This window comes from Gymnoscopelus braueri (assembly GCF_963280865.1).
Source record: "Gymnoscopelus braueri genome assembly, chromosome: 15".
In the NCBI taxonomy this organism is placed as follows: Eukaryota; Metazoa; Chordata; class Actinopteri; order Myctophiformes; family Myctophidae; genus Gymnoscopelus; species Gymnoscopelus braueri.
Genome location: NC_137620.1, coordinates 50,217,338 through 50,238,767, shown reverse-complemented (window position 1 = coordinate 50,238,767; position 21,430 = coordinate 50,217,338). Strand labels below are relative to the sequence as shown.

Here is a 21,430-nt window from a genome sequence, read left to right as displayed (position 1 = left end):
GCCGCCCCCCAGCATTTATTAATGCCCCCCCAGTTAATAATTTCTGTATCCGGCCCTGAGACCAAGTAAAAAATTCATACAATATAGAAGGGGGTCCCTGCTTCATCTCTCTCAGCTCACCTTATGTCACTGTTTTGGCTTGTTTTAACCTCTGACTAAAAATGTTACACTACTCTGTTGCTCAGTGGACTTTGTTAAACTTTCAGATGAGTCTTAACAAGCTTTAATAGGCTACAGTTGGATAGATGACAAGACGTCTATATAGGCACGTGAATTAAACCTGCGGTGTGGATGGCTGATATCATGATCACAACGTCTTTTAGAGTTGTTGTTGGAAGCTGTTTGCAGCATTAAGGACTTTTCAGATGGCGCCTAGTAATTTATTTGGAATAAGAGGCAACCCTGCAGGTAGGAGGAATGAGCAGCTATTGTCTGTATGAGAGAAGTGCGTGCACACGCATCGCATCGCATGCACACACACACCCACACACACACCACCCGTCCATGCCAAAGTTGTCTTTTCAACAGCATATGCAAAGAGAGTCAGGGGGTGATTTTTCTTTGCAACTGGCTACAATAAAAGGGATGTTTATAGGCTATTTTTTTCTGTAGTCTACAACATCTTTTGCATGGACCGTATGAGAAGCCTGGTGACGCACTTACTGCCTTTAAATTCCCCGTGATTGACCAACCGACAGTCACTACATTAACTAGGCTATAACTGCACGCAGCATTATGGAATATAATATATTCCATATTATATAGATATTCAATATATGTATCCTTATATTTCAATGGTAATCAGCACCATCTGTGGGCTTCTGTTGCTAATGTTTACTGAGTCGACTCACGACTTTGATCATCATGCTGTTGCTGCGCAGTGCCAACTAAATCCAATCATCCCTAAACTGAGTCCATATCTTTTTTTTTATTTAAATTTGTATCCCTCGATTTTGTAACCCTTTTTTTTTTCACCCAGTGCCAATTTTCTAAGTGATCCTGGGCACTACACTCCCCTCACCAGCCTAGGGAGGCGCCAGTCTGTAGTACCAACTCCATTGCCTTTTTTATCTTTTTTTTCCCACCGTGGGGCGGGTTGAGCCATAGATTTATATATAGGTTCGCGGGGCAGGTTGAGGCGGGTTGGGTTCCGTGGCGGGGCGGGGCAGGTCATGAAAAAACCCGACCCGCACATCACTAGCGGTAGCGGGTACAGTACATGACGAGGCTCAAACAAAATGTCTGTTTCAAAGAAACCGCATGTGTTTCCACTCAGCCAGTCAGAGGTAGAATGTAGGAGTCACAACATGTCGGTTGTTCCTCCAGGTGAGGAAAATAAAACAATTAAAAGACTTTAAGTGTTTTCTCTTCACATAATAATACTTTTGAGTCGTGCTCCTAGAAGTGTTTTTATTTTGTTCTTGGAGTGTTGCTACTCATGAGCAAGGCAGTACAGTACAAGACTCTGCAGAAACACAATGGTTGTTTGACTCATGAGCAATAAAATAAAGTTACCTGGTATCTGGAGCAGTTGTGTAGTTGTTTGTGATGTTTGTCTAACAGCCAGTCAGTGTCTGTTGGAGTGAAGTGTTGATGTCTGTGTGTGTTGATAAAACCCTATTGGAACAAAGAGACACATTCATAGTTTTAATGATTCAACTCCTCTCCTTTGAGGAAGTAGGAACATGATAATAATTCATATTACTGCCAGACAATATTGGTGACAGGAAATATTCTTCATTCTCTGTCTCTCTCTCGCGCTCACTGTCTCTCTCTCTCTCTCCCTCCCTCCCTCTAGAACAAAGTGATGTCTGTGTAGTATCTGTTAGTAAGGATGTAGTATTTTGCTCTGAAGGAGAAGAAAAAGTGATTACACTTAAATCAGGAAGGCTCATTCTCCTATTAGGTTTTAGAGCCATGAATAAAGACACTGACTACGTCCTGTCCGACAAAGTTCAGAGGATCATCACAAACACACGTTACAGTATTTTCACTTGTTAAACATTGTACTTAAGTACATTAGTTGAGTGAATGTACTTAGTTACTCTCCACCACTGCCCACATCTATATAGTCAGAGACACTTGCAGCCATGTGTAACACAGCCTCAACCTTCTCTTAAAGGAGAATTTTGGACTAAGTTTTTCTTACCTTTTCTATGATGTTATGATATCTTAGGATGAATGGTACAGTAGAAACATTTCATAACTCCATCCCGGGTCCGCCACAGCCTAGAACGTGCGCCAATAGGCCTTGCACTAGATCGCATATTTTAATAGCATTTTTTTTTGTGACAGAACACTATGCAACCAAAAAAAAAAAATCTAAGTCTCGCTAGACAAGATTGAAATATCGAGATTTCACTCTTCTTTTTTTTTTTTTTTTTTGGACAGTGGTCTGTCACTATGAACGTCAGATCTCTCACCAAAAAAAAAACAAAAAGAAAAGGTATTAAAATATGTGATCTAACACAAGGCCTATCCGTGCACATTTTAAGCTGTGCCGGACCCAGGATGGAGTTATGAAAAATTTCTACTGTACCATTCATCCTAAGATATCATAGAAAAGGTCAGAAAAACTTAGTCCAAAATTCTCCTTTAAAGTTGTACAATGCAAATTCACAACTAACGATTTTTAGCAACCTCTGCTGGTCACTACCGTCACTGCATACAATTTCCTTAGTCCTCGATTACCCAGAATTCCATTCGTTTTCACCGGAAGCCGGAAGCGTTTCAAAAAGCGATCTTTTAATTGTTTTATACTATCTACGGATCGTTTCTCTTAGCCAGTGGAGCATTAGTTACCATGAGCTGTGCTTTCTTTTTCTGTTCTTTTTCGATCTTCTAATCCTACATTCTCTTAAAATCAGCGTGAGGTTCCTTTTTGCTATTAGCGCGGAGTTCCTGGCCAAACAGGAAACCGTTGCGGTAGTTCCTGGCCAAACAGGAAACCAGTGCATTTCCACCTCCGTTTTCGGCCAGATGACGTCATTTCCCCGGGAAAGTCCCCCCAGTCCACGTTCAATATAAAATATATAAATAAAAGGCTTCCGGGGGTGAAATTCATGGAGTGGGTGTTGTGAAACTTTTGCCACTCACAAAAGATATACAATTTAACTTTAGTTTTGTTGAAAACGTTACCTAGTATGCCTTTAAGTTGGCCAAATATTTCACTTTCATCTAATTACAGTCAACACTGAAAATAAAACATCTGAATGAATAGCATTTTTTTTTTGTTTTTTTTCCTAATTTTTTTATCCCGCGATTTTTGTAACCCATTTCTTTCAGCCGGTGCCAATTTCCTAAGTGATCCTGGGCGCTACACCAGCCCTACACCAGCGCTACACCAGTCCCCCACAGTAGGGAGGCCAGGGCTGAGCTCATGCTTCCTTCAGGCATGAGAGCCAACTGACCTTCTTGTCACCTGACAACCAGTTCCTTTCCCCTCCATCAGGCGCCCCGGCTGTCATGGGGGAGGCAGTATAGTGACCAGGATTACTACATGTTTTTGTGAGGGTATTAACTACTCTAGGAGACACGGGGAGAACATGCAAACTCCACACAGAGTAGACCCTTTCACCAACCCCACCTAGGGTATGGGCACTGATGACGTGGAGGAGAAGACACGCCCCCAGCGCCCCCCGGCGGGAATCGAACCCAGGACCTTCTAGCTGTGAGGCGACATGAATAGCGTTTTATTGAGCAAATCAGATTGGATTGTACATTCAAATTATTTCAAGTAATTACATATTACCCATATATTCATCATATCATCAATGCAGTGTTTGATGGAGCTGTCAGAAAGTGGAAATTTCTCTACTTCCTTATAGCATCTGGTCCGAACATTTTTCCAACCATTATCTTGCATGCTGGTAATATGAGGGATTCTGCAATGGTGTGTGGCTTTTTTGTTTTGGCAACTAGCTCAGCCACGAGAAAACTAATCTCTTGTGCTTTGTCAGACACACGCACAGCTGAAAGCATCTGTTCACAACTTCACTCTGTCTTTCATTTAGATTTTCCAGTCTTTGAAAATATTCAATGGCTTTGTCTTTGTGTACTGGATGCTTAGTTTCAAGGTGCCTTGATAATTTACTTGGCACCAGCGCTGCATTTGATAACTTCTCCGGGCAGAGGAGACGTACTGGTTCTGGGCTGGCAGCATCGCCCCTCCAGCTGAAACCATACTGGAGGTAGCCGTCATTGTAAAGTCTCGTTTTTTGCCGTTTCGCTGCTCTTGGCTCGTCAGCCACGGCCTCCGGTATCAATTGCTCACTGTGTATATTGTAACATTTCCTATCCTAAGAAGAAACGTATCCATTTGATTTAACTCTCATAGCTCCCGAAATCTGCTAACAGGTAGGTACTAGGAAGAACGATGTTGTCTTTTTTTTCTCTCTGTTGTTTTCCCAAACGGAGTAACGTGGTTTGTGATTGGCTGTCGCGGGAGGAAGGGAGCACTCGTTTTGCTTCAGTGGCTTGCACAGGGGAGGATCATGATCACGAGCCACAAGCCAGCGCTCTCGGCGCGCCTGCCTTGTTGAAGTAATCAAAAACAAGTGAGCCTCCAAGCAACTCCATATAGGGGAAACAGGCGCATTTGCTATTTATTCTCCCACAGATATGTTGCGAGGTAAACTTGAGAATGAGATAATAGCCATTTTGGTTAGAACTGACTGAAAATAACTTTGTACTTTGTACTTTAAAATGATATAAAAAAAATGTTTATATATATTTTTTCGCCATTAAAAAAAATATATATATACAAATATCCAGCCTGATCTCCAGAGAATACCGTAACATTGCACGGAACGAGTGCACTTCATTCCGTGGATAGTCGCCTCGGAACTCCCAAATTGCGTGCATCTGTACGGCGAGTCCCACGGTGGGCGTAACCAGTCGCAACACGGAAAAACCCGGAAGCAGAGCAGTCCGCACAATAAAATTTACGATTCTGTGCCTATCGGTACATAACTCAAACGGCGCTGAGTAGGCACAGGCGAATGTCACACCGTTCAGGACGGCAACTCGGTCGCCTTAGCTCCCTCGGTGGTCCTTCACGGGGTGACAATTCGCCTGTGACTGCGCGCCTCCGAAATGGTTTTGTCACAAGGCAGCGCCGTACCATATGCACGCAATTCGGGAGTTCCGAGGCGGCTATCCATGGAATGAAGTGCACTCGTTCCGTGCAATGTTACGGTAATCTCTGGAGATCGGGTTGAAATATCATAACATTTTCGCGGACCCGGACTGCCGTCGCGGCACCCTCACCCACTTTGAGAACCCCTGCCCTAGGAAACTTGTGGATATAGGGCTGAAGTGGTAAATGAATGTTTTGTGATAATAGCCTACTCTAACCCTACAAAGTAACTAGTAACTAAAGGTTTAAAATAATTGTAGTGGAGTAAAAGTACAATATTTGCCTCTGAGTGAGATGTAGTAGAAAAGTACTGAAAATTGGAAATACTCCAGTAAAGAAAAAATATCTCAAAATTGTACTTAAATACAGTTGAGTAAATGCACGTAGTTACTTTACACCACTGGATACAATGTATCAACAGTAACGCTAAATATGGAAACTTTCTTCTTACAGCTGTGTTCCGTGAGCAACGATAACGGAGCAACGATAAGACTTCCGGTGGACGATCTCTTCAGAATAAGAGTACCCTCTAGAGCAAAAAGGAGCCATTGAAAAACGGTTAATTTGCACATTAAAACTATAAATTAAGCATTTAAAGGACATATTATGTTTCTATACAACACATATTATGTTTCTGTGTTACAAAAAGGGATTTAAAACATTAATAATTTATCTAAATGGATAAATGCTGTTAAAAGGAGTGCATAGCCTATACAAATTGGACACTGGACAGGAGACGGCTCCACGAGGCAACACTTTGAACATACGCACGCGTTCAGGGAGACCTCCTCTACAACACCACACTCTCCGCTAAGCCGGACGGGGCTCAAATAAAAAGTGGCGGGCCGTCCAGTGAGGTCAGAGGTCAGAAAAGTGCCGCTTTCAGACAATAGTGGGCGCTGCACAGGAGACGGCTCCACGAGGCAACACTTTGAACATACGCACACGTTCAGGGAGACCTCCTCTACAACATGGGTTCCCAAACTTTTCAGCCCGCGACCCCAAAATAAGGCGGCCATTGACTCGCGACCCCACCTAAACCTGGAGGTAATTTATGCACATAAACTTGCACGTTCGGTGCGCATTTGAAATGTATTAAAATGGTAAAACGTACTATTTGTAATCATTTTAGGTTGTATTTCATCCATTCTGTTGAATCTTTAAAAAAAAAATGAAAAAAAAAAAACTTTCTTTTTTTTTATGACCCAAAATAATTTCGCGACCCCACCGTCAGTCTCCCGCGACCCCATGTGGGGTCGCGACCCCAACTTTGGGAACACCTGCTCTACAACATCACACTCTCCGCTAAGCCGGACGGGGCTCAAACAAAAAGTGGCGGGCCGTCCAGTGAGGTCAGAGGTCAGAAAAGTGCCGCTTTCAGACAATAGTGGGCGCTGCACAGGAGACGGCTCCGCGAGGCAGCACTTTGAACATACGCACGCGTTCAGGGAGACCTCCTCTACAACACCACACTGGTGATTAGTAGTTTCGTTCCCTACCTATGTTGAATGCACTTATTGTATGTTTTTTTGGATAAAAGCGTCTGCTAAATGACTAATGTAATGTAAAAAACATTAATAATTTATCTAAATGGATATATGCTGTTCAAAGGAGTGCATAGCCTATACAAATTAGACACTCTGGACAGGAGACAGTTCTTAGTGCCAGCACTTCTGAGGTACGCACGCGTTCGGGACGGGGAGACCCCCTCTACACCGCCACACTCTCCGCTAAGCGGCACTAAGGTGTAGAAAAAAGTGGCGGGCCGTCCAGTGAGGTCAGGGTCAACAGACAAATGGCCCTTTTCTGAACCCTGACCTTTTTTTTTTTAATGACTTTATTGTCTCCGCCAGGCCGAAAGGCATGGCGAGAGAGTATGTTTTACCCTCGTCCGTGTGTGTGTGTGTGTGTGTGTGTGTGTCCGTCTGTGACCAGCTAATCTCCGGCACCGTTGGCTTGATTGCAGCGAAACTGTGCACACACACTCCCTGGATGCCAATTCCGAACTTCTGCCCCAAATTTGAGCCTTTTATAGCGCCACCAGGAGGCTGCTTTGTGCAAAACATATTTTTTGACAGTACTCCTACAGATTTTGCCCAAAAATCACGCAAATCGATACACAGTATCTCTATAGTCATTAAACGAAACCGGTATTTCAGATTTTTCATATTCCATCTTGATTGGATAAAAATGGCTTACAAAGTTTGTAGGAGTGCTCCGTTTTGAACAAAATACCTCAAATCATGAACACAGCATGCAATTTCCATGACATTTTGCACGCACATTCCTATTAGGCCGAGGAAGAAATGCCACTTGACATTTTTCTAATCAGCCTCATGGTGGCGCTATAACAGGCCCATTTGTGTTTTTACCTATAACTGCACCGATCTGTGTAAAACTCTGTATGCGCACTCCCTACAGGTCAAGGAAAAACCTTTGCCCTGCATTTTTCACTTCTGTTTTTATAGCGCCACCAGGAGGCCGACTTATGTAAAACACATTTTTGGATATTACTCCTTCAGATTGTATTAAAATTTCATGCAAATCGGTACACATGATCTCTATAGTCATGTGATCAAAACATTTTTTGCACAAAATGCCTCAAGCCATGAATGCAGTGTCCGATTGCCGTGCAAGGCCTAATAAGAAATGGCACCCTTTTCACATTGGCCTATTATAGCGCCACCAGGAGGCCACAATAACCTACCTGACCTGGCGGAGACCTGCGCTCCGAGGAGCACTTTTTCTAGTTTTTCATTTTTCAGCTTTATCATGTGGACAGCAATCGACAGTGCTGTCCTCAATCTAGAACCCCACCCCCACCCCCATCAAGGCATAGTACAGGAGCGAGCACATCCACTTACACTAAACAAAACCAAAAAAATAAATAACTAAACTAAACTAAATAAATTAAAAACTGCACTTTTTCTCACTGGACGGTCCGCCACACTTTTTTTTACACCTCTCGGGCTTATCCGAGAGTGTGGCGTTGTAGTGGAGGTGTCCCCGCACGCGTGCATATGTCAGAAGTGTTGGCATCGTCAGCCAGCGCCTGTCCAGTGTCCACTATTGTCTGAAAACGGCACTTTTCTGACCTCTGACCTCACTGGACGGCCTGCCACTTTTTTTTTTTTTTTTACAAATTATCTCTCAATGTTCACCAACATTCTGTACTACTGGTCTGTATCAATTTTCTATCAAGTTCAGGGGCGCTCAGTTATGGAACAGTTCTCACACACACACACACACACACACACACACACACACACACACACACACACACACACACACACACACACACACACACACACACACACACACACATATTGTCTGTTAATTTCTCTGAATACATTCTTATTTGTATTGTATTTTAGTTTTTAGATAGGTGAGATCAACTTTATAAATCCCCCGTGCTTTATTTTTAAATCTCACCTGCACTATCTACTATTATTATTTGTAGCATATTTTGTGGTCTCTTTTATCACTGTTTATTTGCTTCTGCAATAAACAATATTATATCATGATAATTTTCCAAGAGTGACCTGGCCTAGAGGCAGCATTATTACAATAATGGACAAACAATACAAAAACAATACATATGTAACAAACACAAATGAATATCCAGTTAAAGTGCAAAACAGGATCAGAAACTGTTCTAAGTGCACATTTAATGGAGATCAATAGCCAGTTTAAATCAGGAACAACCTAGCACTTGGAAGTGATCTAGTATAAGCCATTTAAAAAGACATACATCATAAATATATTTTTAAAATACATTTGTGTCTTTAAAAGAAAATTGGCATTTAGAAGTGTTCTAATATGCGCCATTTAAAAGACATACATCATAAATGTATTTCTAAAATAGATTTGTGTCTTTTAAAAAACAACAAATTCGTGATCTTATTTTGAAGGCATCGGAAACCTTATTGTTGCTAGCTCAGAAACCGGATGTCCTATCGTTGCTCACGGAACGGAGCTGTGTGTGTGTGTGTGTGTGTGTGTGTGTGTGTGTCAATATTCAAGAGATTCAAGAGATTTATTGTAACAATAATATAATAAACTTTATTTATATAGCACCTTTTTAAACAATGTTACAAAGTGCTTAACAACTTAAAATCAGACAGTGAACAATGAAATACAATTTTACAACAATAAAAACAACACACAACAGTATCAGTGAGTAAATGAGAAGCACCGAGATTCTGCTGTTAAGAGGTTAAAAAGGCCTTTCTATAAAAATGGGTCTTTAATTTGGTTTTAAAAATGGCAATGGAACTTGCAACCCTAATGTCCAATGGGAGGCTGTTCCAGAGGTCAGGGCCCGATCGCCCTTGGTCACCAGCCTAGATATAGGGACATCTAATAGGGCGGCGTCAGAGCATCTTAGGCGGTATTCTGTACCAATTGTAGACGGTGTATGGAACCTTTATTGAGAGTGGAGTATAGGGCATTGCAATAATCTAGGCGGGATGAAATAAGAGCATTTACAACTTTGTGAAGGTTAGGGGTGGAGAGAATTGGTCTGATTCTATGTATGTTCCTAATATGAAAAAAGCAGGTACGAACCACCGTTTTTACCTGAGCCTCAAGACGGAGTTCAGAGTCCAGTAGTACGCCCAGATTCTTGGCTATTGGTGTGACATTTGCTGACATGGAGTCAAGACAGTTGTGAAGTTGGGATCTAGAGGTGATGGGGCCAAACAGGAGAATTTCTGATTTGTTAGAGTTGAGTTGTAAAAAATTTGCAGACATCCATTTTTGGAGGTCGGCCAGGCAGGTTTTAAGGGAAGCTAGACAGTTGGGATTTGAGGTGTTGAGTGGCAGGTATAGTTGGGTGTCGTCGGCATAACAGTGGAAATGAATGTTATGTTTTCTGATTATTTGACCTAGAGGAAGCATATAAATAGAGAAGAGTAGTGGACCAAGAATTGATCCTTGCGGGACACCATGAATGAGGGGGGCGGAGGAAGAGGTGGCATTTCCTATCTCCACTGAGACAGTCCTTCTTGTAAGATAGGAACTCATCATCTGGAGAGCACTACCCCCTAGACCCACCCATGACTCCAGTCGGCTCAGCAGAATGGCGTGGTCAACTGTGTCGAACGCCGCACTAAGGTCAAGGAGGACCAGTATTGCAGCGTCCCCAGAATCTAGTGTCATTAGAAGGTCATTGGTGACCCTGACCAAGGCTGTCTCAGTACTGTGGAGTGTTCTAAAACCGGATTGAAATTTTTCGAACAGATTGTAATTAGATAGGTGAGTGAGAAGTTGTGAGGAGATAATTTTTTCTAGAATTTTGGACATGAAGGATAATTTTGAAATGGGTCTATAGTTAATGAGAAGAAGCGGATCGAGACTGGGTTTCTTTAGAAAGGGGTGAATTAAGGCGTGTTTAAATGAGGATGGGACAGAACCGGAGATTATGGAGTGGTTAATTATGGTGAGAATGGATGGACCAACTGTTTCAATTACCTCTTTTAGTAATGAAGTTGGAATTGTGTCCAGATTGCAGGATGAGGATTTCATTTGTGATATGGTTTTAGTGAGTTCTGACAGGGTGATAGGTTCAAACAGATGTAGAGGAGCAGGAATGTACAAGTACACACTGTTAAAAACTTATGTTGGGGAGGTGCTCCAAAAACACAGTAATAAAACAGTTCATAAATAGCAATACTACGCTTAAATAAATACATTAAAAACGGTAAAAGACTAAGATCATAAGATCAGCATACAATGCAAAGTAACACCACAGAATTTAACGCATAGACTCATTTTGTAGTCTAATAGCCTGTGGAAGGAAACTGTCTTTCAGTCTGCTTGTGCTGGCCTTTATACTCTGGTACCTCTTCCCAGAGGGCAGCAGATGGAATAGTCTGTTGTGGGGATGTGTGGGGTCCTTGATGATCCTCAGGGACTTCTTGAGGCAGCGCTGGGTGTACAGCTCCTCCAGACTGGGCAGCTGACAACCAGTGATGCGCTCGGCTGTGCGCACCACCCTTCTGAGGGACTTCTGGTCCCTGTCTGTACAGTTCCCATACCAGTTGGTGAAGCTGCTAGTCAACAGGCTTTCAATCGTCCCCCGGTAGAAGGCCTTGATGATCCCTGGACTCAGGCCGAACTTCTTGAGGCGTCTGAGTCCATACAGGTGCTGCTGTGCCTTTGCCACCAGCACCGATGTATGTGCCTCCCATTTAAGTTTCTTGTGGATGTTCACCCCCAAGTACTTAAATGTTTCCACCCTCTCCACCACGTCGCCATTGATGGAGACAGGAGGTTGTGGGTCCCTTCCCCGCCTATAGTCCACAATGACCTCCTTGGTCTTGGAGACGTTCATCAGGAGGTGATTCTCTCCACACCACTGCTCCAGGTTGGACACTTCCTCTCTGTACGCCGTCTCATCATCTGCGGTGATCAGCCCCACCACCACCGTGTCGTCTGCAAACTTGACGATGGTGTTTGAGGGATGTGAGGCTGTGTAGTCGTGGGTGTAGAGGGAGTACAGGAGTGGACTGAGGACACAGCCCTGAGGTGCTCCTGTGCTGAGAGTCAATGGAGAGGAGGTGCAGTCGCCCACTCTCACCACCTGGGGGCGGCCCGTCAGAAAGTCCAGGATCCAGTCACATAGAGCTGTATGCAGACCCAGATCCCGGAGCTTAATGACGAGCCTAGTTGGTATAATGGTGTTGAACGCCGAGCTGTAATCAACAAAGAGCATTCTCACATAGGTGTTCTTCCCCTCCAGGTGGGAGAGGGCAGTATGGAGGACGTGTGTTATGGCGTCCTCCATACTCCTGTTGGAGCGATAGGCAAACTGCAGGGGGTCCAGGGTAGGTGGGAGCATCGGACACATTAGTGCTTTAACCAGGTCCTCAAAGCATTTACTGGCAATAGGAGTGAGGGCTATGGGCCGCCAGTCATTGAGACTGGTCACCTTCTTCTGTTTGGGGATGGGAATAATGGTACTTGACTTGAAGCAGGTAGGAACAGTTCTGAGGGAGAGAGACTCGTTGTAGATGCCCGTGAACACCCCTGCCAGCTGGTGGGCGCAGGATTTCAGGACACGTCCTGGAATGCCGTCTGGACCGGCTGCCTTACGTGGGTTGATCCGACGGAAGGAGCGGCGGACGTCAGCCTCACTGATGGTAAGAGGCTGCTCTGCAACAGAGGGGGTTGGGGGGGGTCTGCTCTCCCACGGGGGTGGGGGTGAGGGGGGGGGGCAGTCGTGCTAGTGGATCTGGATCTGACAGAGGGGTCAAACCTGGCATAGAACAAATTAAGTTCATCTGGGAGGGTAGGTGTTATTTGTGGGGTTTGATTTGTTTTCCCCTTATAGTCACTGATAGCCTGGAGTCCACACCATAGGTGCCTCGGGTTGGTAGTAATGAGGTTGGACTCCATTCTCTGACTATACTCCCTCTTTGCCCGTCTGATGGTTGCCCTGAGCGCATATTGTGCCATTTTATATTCCTCTTGGGAACCAGATTGGTGTGCTGAAAGCCGAGTGTGGAGAGCTGTCCGTACATCAGCGTTCAGCCATGGTTTCTGGTTTGGCATGATTTTAATTTTCCTCATGGGGACAACATCCTCTGTGCACTTTCTTATGTAGCTGGTGACAGTGTCTGTGTAGTCGTTCAGATTTCCTGCAGCCTTGAACGCATCCCAGTCAGTGTGATCAAAACAATCCTGAAGAATGCCTTCTGATTGGTCTGACCAGCAATGCACCGTCCTATAGACAGGAGCTTCCCGTTTCAGTCTCTGCCTATAGGCGGGGAGGAGCAAGATGGAACAGTGATCTCTGTAACCATTGCGGAAGGGAGTGTAGCAGTGGTCCAGCGTGTTTACCCCGCGAGTTCCGAACTGGATGTGTTGATGGAGTTTCGGCAGAACCTTCTTGAGATTGGCCCGGTTAAAATCTCCCGCCACAACGAGCGCTGTGTCCGGCTGATGCATCTCCTGCCTGCTGATCGCGGCGTGGAGCTTTTCAATCGCCGTGTCTGTGTTGGTGTGTGGTGGAATATACACAGCGGCGATGGTAACCGATGTAAATTCCCTTGGAAGCCACCCAGGACGACACTGCAGCATGATGTACTCGATGTCGCGGGTCGCGGCTGTTCCGACTGTCACGATGTTCCCCTGGTCACACCAGGCTCGGTTGACCATGATACAAACACCTCCCGTCTGCTTCCCGGAGAGAACCCTGTCTCGGTCCACTCGATGGACGGAGAAGCCCAGGATATCGATGGCATGTTCCGGTAGTCCAGCTGACATCCAGGTCACCGTAAGGCAAATGACATTACATTTGTGTTTGTGTGTGTGTGCGCACACGCGCTTATGTTAAACAAGAGCAAATGAACCAAAACACGCACAGTCTTCTCTCTTATTAGTTAGTTATTATGTATTCTTTTCTTCTTCTTCTTCACTGTTTCTTCTGTTATTTACGCATTTAGGGTCACGTGCATAGAGGTATAATATGGTCACGTGTCTCTCTCCTCTCAGCTGATGATTTATTTTATTTAGTATGATCAGTTTGATTTAACATTGTTGTAAATGTGTCTGAATACTGTTCCGCGTGTCTCTGTGTGTGTGTGTGTGTGTGTGTGTGTGTGTGTGTGTGTGTGTGTGTGTGTGTGTGTGTGTGCGCACACGTGTGTGCGTGTGTGTGCGTTGTTGTAAACGGAACGCCCCCACCAAACGGAAGCCCTCCTTTCAATGGGATTTTAGTGAGATGGCGCCACCCTGTGGATAGATGTGATTCTTTTCATGTGAGTTCATCAGGACCAAATGATTACAAAATAAAACAAATTGTATTTTAGGACGAATAATGACGTTAATGCCTCTGTTTTTATTTTATTGTATCATTATCACAAACTGTAAAGCATGTTAAATCCACCAATCATCATACTTGTTCTATCCTTTTATTACCCAGTAAAACTAAGAAACTAATGTTTTTTTAACACTAAAAGAAAAGTTGTATTCTGCTGTTTTATTATTGGACATAATAACCTGAATGATTGATTGAATACTTTATTAGTATTTTGAAAATAGTACAGTGGTACGATTAATACAATAATGCTGTAAGGATAACAGAAAAAGCCCTGAGGGCTTGTTTCCATTGTGGTCGTGTCTGTGTATTGATTTAGTTGAGATGAACCATCTCGTTTTCAAGGAGGAGGTTCACTAATTGATTCAATAAAATACATCAAAGAACAAGCATCTATAGATGCATTGTAACTTCGACACAGTAAACCATTGTGTAAGCAATTCCATAGTTTCATCATCACAGAGCTAGTTAAACATTTTCATTGTTCCTGGGTGGCATTGTTAAGCTTAACTCGCTATTAACTTTTTCAATGCAAGTCTATATACGCATTTTGAGACAACGTCACACTGATAAGAACCAGTATGCGCGCGCAGGTCGGGCCGAAAGAACCCGAACTCTCATTAGATGCAATGTAAAAGTGGTCACAGTCAAATGCATCCCCAGGGCCCATACAGGCGACCCAGGCGACTGCCTGAAGCGGCAGTTTGGAGAGGCGTCAAAAGTGTCGGCCCAAAAAAAGAAGTATTTCCAAAGGAGTATTTCCAATTGTCTATACTTTTACTTCTACTCCACTACATCTCAGAGGCAAATATTGTACTTTTACTCCACTACAATTATTTGAACACTTTAGTTACTATAGTTACTTTGCAGATATAAATTGTTACATTATAAAACATACATTAACCACTTTAGCCCTATTTTAAGTTATACCTAGGCTATTTTCATTTTAGTACTTTTACTTTTGGTACTTAAGTACATTTTGACACCAATACTTTTGTACTTTTACTCAAGTACATTTTTAAATATGGACTTTTACTTGTAACTTCTACATTGCAGTATTGATACTTTTACTTAAGTAAAACATTTGAGTACTTTTTCCACCACTGCCCAAACCCCACCTCCAGTCGCAGAGGGAGCGTTCTATGATCACGGCACCAGAGCCTGCTTGATCACGCAGCTGTATCCCCTCAAACCTAATTTATACGCCGCCGTGCGAAGCTGTTGCGTGCAGAGAACGGCAGAGAATAGCAGACCTCCAAGCTCACAACGGTTGCATCCCCGATGCGTTGTGAGCTTGTATGTCAGCTGTTCTCCGCGCTCAATACCGTTGCGGGGTGAAGATTTCTCGCAAGCCAACACACAGCGGAGGTTGAATGAGCTGAAACCAGTGCTCCCCAGAGTGATCCCCAAAACAACAGGTTTGGGGATCTGTTGGGAATAGATTACATGAAAAAGGCACCTGCGCGTGCAATCTCAATGTTGGTAAACAAGAAATCTGTCTATGATAGTCTTAATAGAGTACAGAAGTCCTGACGTCACTCGTTCATCCCCAGGTTCGTAAAGTCATCCGATTGACTGCCAGAATTATTTCAGATTTTTTGCAGTTGTCTGCCAGAGATTTTTCATTGAAATTAAAAAAGTACTCAGGAGCCGAGATACTGATTTTTTTAGTTTTAAGTTAACAAGGAAGTGGATAGGAGTCTAGATCTTCGAACAATCATATCTCCTTGGTCTTTGGGTCAAATAAAAAAAAAAAATGTAAAAAGAAATGATTTTTTTTTCTTCTAAAACACATATATGCGTTATTGGCAGGCAAGTGATGGATTCTAAAAAACGCATATATGCGTTATTGGCAGGCAATTAAACAAGCTCAGTGCTTAATGAGTCTTCCAGTTTAGTAGACCTTGTATTGTGAATGTGTACTTCCATGTGCTGTTGTTCTCATGTCTTACTAAATAAAATACATCAATCAATCAATCAATCAATCAACTCACTACGGATGCAATACTGTGTTCGGCCGCGTCCTTACATAGTCTAAACCAGTTGTGCATGATTGGCCAATACGCTTGTGCAAGGACGCGCTGTGATTGGCCAGTAGCCACTTTGAGTGACAGTTGGGGCAAACGCTCTCACCAAAACATTATTTACTATTCTGTCCCTATCGGTACATAACTCGAACGGCGCTGAGTCGACTAGCAGACCATCGGCCGGTCGACGCGGGCACTCGCGCCTGGAGGCGCTCGGGCGCGTCTCCTCGGCCTCAAGGTCTGCTGAGTCGGCGCGCCTCCGTCATGGTCCAAAACTATACTTTATCCGCGATTGTTTGAAAAAGGCACTTCCGCGTTGGCCACAGAAGGGGGCGTGTTTATAGCACAACTGGTTTAGACTTTGTAATGTCGCTGTTCGGCCACTGTATAATCTCTATGGTAAGTCTGTGGCGCTGTTCCTCACTCTGCCAGCCAATCAAAGGCTAGCTCAGTTTTGCAGAAGCAGCCATCTTGCTATCCTCCTATAATTTGATAAACCTCTGCCATGGTGTCATGGTGTCATGGTTGGTGGTTGGTGAGGCCAAAATTGCTCTGCCCGGTTCTCCTCAGCGGCTGGAGCATTTGATCCGAAATTGCACACAGCCATTGACCATTACCATGTGATGTGCACCTAACAGCGAAGCTCGTTTTTCGATATCACCAAATCTCAGCTGTTTATTAGCGTTTTTGTGTAAAACACTGTCGCCATGGTTACGGGGCTGCCCCCGGGTGGCCAGATCATGTGCGCATATCCCAACACGGATGCGTCGACCGGGTATGGACTAGTAATAATAATTTGAGTTGCCTGCAATAAGAAATTGCTATTGGGCTATGCCCCTGACACCACTGCTTGTGAACAACACTATTTCTGAACGATTGCGTCCTTTGTCAGATAATTGGTTCGGGGAATATTAAAGAAGACATATCACAGGGTTTTTCCCAAGCAATTGTTTTTCGATGTGCACACTGTATAATGTTATTGAGGCATCTAAACAGCGGCATGTATCGTTTTGGCAGTGTTGCCAGATTCTGTGACTGTGAGAGACATAAGCAACCAGGTCTAGGAAAACAAGCCCAAAAGAAGCAACTAGCTAGGGCACTAGGCCAATATGAGCACTTTAAACCTATACTGTATACATTGAAAATAGCACATCTAGCTAGATCTGCTATTTTCAAAAAGTAAAATGTGGAATATTTGGAAGATTTTTGAAACATTTTCTTCTTTTTTTAAACTAATGGACGTAGTGCGGGAGGAATAAAGTAAACTTTGCATTTCATTTGTAAATCTAAGTCCCACAGTTTGGAGGAAAAGTAGAGAGACACATATTATAAGATGCTTGACATTCCCAAACTGGAGTTCGGGACCCCCAGGGGGGCCCCCAAATTATTTTGGGGGGTCCTCAGATGATTATTTTAATGTGGAACATTGTTTTCTCTCTCGACAGTAAACGAGGGGGTCCCCAGTTCAAATATGATTATTATGGGGGGTCCCCAGTTCAAATATGATTATTATGGGGGGTCCCCAGTTCAAATGTGATTATTATGGGGGGTCACCAGTTCAAATATGATTATTATGGGGGGTCCCCAGTTCAAATATGATTATTTTGGGGGGTCCCCAGTTCAAATAAGATTATTTTGGGGGGTCCCCAGTTCAAATATGATTATTATGGGGGGTCCCCAGTTCAAATTTTATTATTTTGCAGGGTCCCCAGTTCAAATAAGATTATTTTGGGGGGTCCCCAGTTCATATAAGATTATTATGGGGGGTCCCCAGTTCAAATATGATTATTATGGGGGGTCCCCAGTTCAAATATGATTATTTTGGGGGGTCCCCAGTTCAAATAAGATTATTTTGGGGGGTCCCCAGTTCAAATATGATTATTATGGGGGGTCCCCAGTTCAAATTTTATTATTTTGCAGGGTCCCCAGTTCAAATAAGATTATTTTGGGGGGTCCCCAGTTCATATAAGATTATTATGGGGGGTCCCCAGTTCAAATATGATTATTATGGGGGGTCCCCAGTTCAAATATGATTATTATGGGGGGTCCCCAGTTCAAATGTGATTATTATGGGGGGGGGGGGGGACTATGGGGGGAACCCTTGTTCTAGTGAAGTTTCCACAGTCAGTGGTGTTTGGGGTGTCATCATGTTCATCTGCTGGTGTTGGTCCACTGGGTTTGATCAAGTCCAGAGTCACTCAATGACTTTATTTTCCAGCTGGACCTGCACCTCTCCTCAGTGTTAAAACTACTAGTATAACCATGTTATTACTGTTATTAATTGACCAGTTAAAACTACTAGTATAACCATGTTATTACTGTTATTAATTGACCAGCCAACTGACCTGACCTGAAACCCACAGAGAATCTATGTTGTATTGTCAAGATGAGCTGTATGACATAATCAAAACAAACATAGTTTTGAAATCATTTCACTGTATGTGCAATGCGTCTGGAATATATGAAAATTTCACTTTTGTAATTATATTATGGAACAACATGACGTTTTCCATGATATATATATATATATATTGAAATGAGCCTGTGTACTTTGAGCATGTAGAGATGTCATATCTAGTCGAGGCCTGCAGGTGGTGCTAAAGGACAGGCCAAAACAAACACCATTGTAGATGATTCACCGTTGACGACATTAATGGTTCCTGAGGAAATAGACAATCTGTAATGTTTTATTATTTATGACTTTATATATTCTATGGTGTACATCTTACTGGAGTCTGGGACTAATATGAACATATATCAATGACAATATTTACATCTAAATGTCAATCTTTATATTTACATGTTTTAATAAAATAAAACCAGATAGATATTTGTAATGTAATCTTTTTAAATATGTTTAATATATCGTTGTTGTCGGGCAGAAACCTCATATCTCCACATTTAAACTTTTTGTTTCTTTGTGAATTAATAACAAGAAGTAGTGAAAATAGCAGATCTACAAGCGATGCAACACATTGTGAGCTTGTAGATCTGCTATTCTGCTAATGCTAATTTAAAAAGATTTTTAAAACAATAAAAAGTAAATGTTTAGTACATACAAGGTTTCCACCTGACAGCATGAATATATAATGTAGAGTCTACATGACAGACAGTGAAGACACAACATGATTTATTTATCATTCTTTATTTAATTCAGGGCTGTCATACAGTAAATGTTCTGCTTATTCATTATAAAACATTAAACAAATATAATTGATGAATTAAGGTATAAATGTTGGTCCTGTTCTGACAAAGTAAACCTCAGTGTCTCCAGCATCACATCTCAGCACAACTTAGGAATCATGTACATTTTTATAGCTCATAAAGTATACAATTCACACTGGATGTAAAATATAATAGTAGCTCATATACAAATCATTATGTAAAATAGTTCATATACACATACATTACATTGAGACCTTTAGATCCTGTGGTCTGAAGGTCAAAGTTCACTGGCTCTATTGGCTCAGTTCAAAAATAATTTCAGCACTTGGATGGAGGAGCTGGGTTTGAATCCCTGGGGAATAAAACCCTATATTCGAGTCCCACTCGAGTCCCACTCTCCTAGGACCCCTGATGTTTTCACTCTACAGCACATATCTTTGGTGAATGTTTACAGAATAGGAACGCTAGGGTTCATGTGGTTAATACAGTCATTTCTCCTGTCATTAATACAGGATATCTCGACTGTCAGAGTTCAGTTAAATGATGTCTACATTATGAAGATTTCTTGGGTATTTTTGGGGCGGGCTGAGAGGAGCTAGAAGCACCATCAGAGTGAGAAGCTCTGGTGCTTCTTCGGGCGGCGGTCTGAATGGAGCTAGAAGCACCAGAGCGAGAAGCTCTGGGACTTCTTCGGGCGGCGGTCTGAATGGAGCTAGAAGCACCAGAGCGAGAAGCTCTGGGACTTCTTCGGGTGGCGGTCTGAATGGAGCTAGAAGCACCAGAGCGAGAAGCTCTGGTGCTTCTTCGGGCGGCGGTCTGAATGGAGCTAGAAGCACCAGAGCGAGAAGCTCTGGGACTTCTTCGGGCGGCGGTCTGAATGGAGCTAGAAGCACCAGAGCGAGAAGCTCTGGGACTTCTTCGGGCGGCGGTCTGAATGGAGCTAGAAGCACCAGAGCGAGAAGCTCTGGGACTTCTTCGGGCGGCAGTCTGAATGGAGCTAGGATGTGTGGACGTCGGAAATAACATCTCCATCCTGGGGTCTTTTGTGTTCCAGCCTTGGTCTTCGGCAAACACGTAGACACAGTCAAACAGACCAGGAAACATCTTCATCAGGTCAATCTTAGCAGCAGCCTCCTCACTGTAAACACACAAAACAGTGATTACTGAACACTAAATGTTATGATGAATCCTATCTAATTCTATTCATCTATCTAATTGGTATTTCCAGGAAATGTGCTTCTTTTGTTGCCCGTCCCCTTTTATGTCAGATAGTTCAAAGTCTGTTTGTCGGTCTGATTTTATGTTCCCTATGTAATGTTATGTAAATGTATTCCACTGTTTGTCTGTCTTTCGTTTTATTTTATGTTTTTTTGTGAGGACTACGGATGAAAACTAAACTATCTTAGCTAAATCCGGTGTATTTACGTCATTGTGATGTTCATTAATATGCATTGTCCTGTCCAAATAAACAAATAAAGTAAAGTAAAAGTAGTTTTATGTCATCTTGACTATTGCTCTACGATGTGGTCATCTGCTGCCAGTGGTGACCTCAGGAAGCTCCAGGTTGTCCAGCAGGGCAGCACGGTTAGTACTGGGCTGCTCACTAAGGTCTAATGTGAGCCGTATGCATGCATGCCTCTCCTGGCTTAAAGTTGATAATATAGCTGTCTTTTAATACACTTGTGCTGTTCAAGTCAGTCATGAGCAATAAAACTCCTGTTTTTACACATAAACCGATTGTTTATAGTAATACTGTGCATGATCATAACACTAGAGGTTCCAGTAATGGGCAACTTGAATTACCTGGTCCAAAAACTAACGCTTTAAGGAGATCTTTTATTTATAGATCATTGACTCTTTGTAATAACCTGCCTCGAAACCTCTGCTGCATTTACAGTAAATTAACTTTTAAATGTTATCTTAAATTGTATTTAACATTGTAAAGTAGTTTTTTTAGTTTTCTGTTTCTTTGCTCACATGTCATTTTAGCTTCATTATGTGTTGAGTACTGACATTTAATACTTTTGTATTTGCAACTGTACTAATTGTTTTTGTTATGTTTTTTTGTGTGGACCCCAGGAAGACTAGCTGGTTGTTATGGCACCAGCTAATGGGGATCCTTAATAAAATCTAATCAAATCAAATCTATCTAAGTACTGAACACACTGACACTGCTGCTTTATAAAGCAGTAAACACATCACATTATTTAATTCAGCTTCATGGCTCCTAATCATTTAAGAGAATACATCTTATAAACTAAATTAAACATTAATACAAAT

The 21,430-nt window shown here is 42.7% G+C and overlaps 1 protein-coding gene across 3 annotated transcripts in view; it reads right to left on the bottom strand.

Annotated features, from left to right (window-relative positions):
- The window catches only part of LOC308102275 (uncharacterized protein), a 98,145-nt gene that overhangs the window by 37,924 nt on the left and 38,791 nt on the right, over positions 1 to 21,430 (bottom strand). For 2 of the 3 annotated variants that reach the window (XM_080451911.1, XM_080451912.1), the window contains one exon: positions 1,516 to 1,617. The exons of the other annotated variant lie outside the window; for it this stretch is intronic. The gene's annotated coding sequence lies outside the window, so the exon portion shown is untranslated. The remainder of the gene's footprint in view (positions 1 to 1,515; positions 1,618 to 21,430) is intronic. 3 annotated transcript variants of the gene reach the window in all.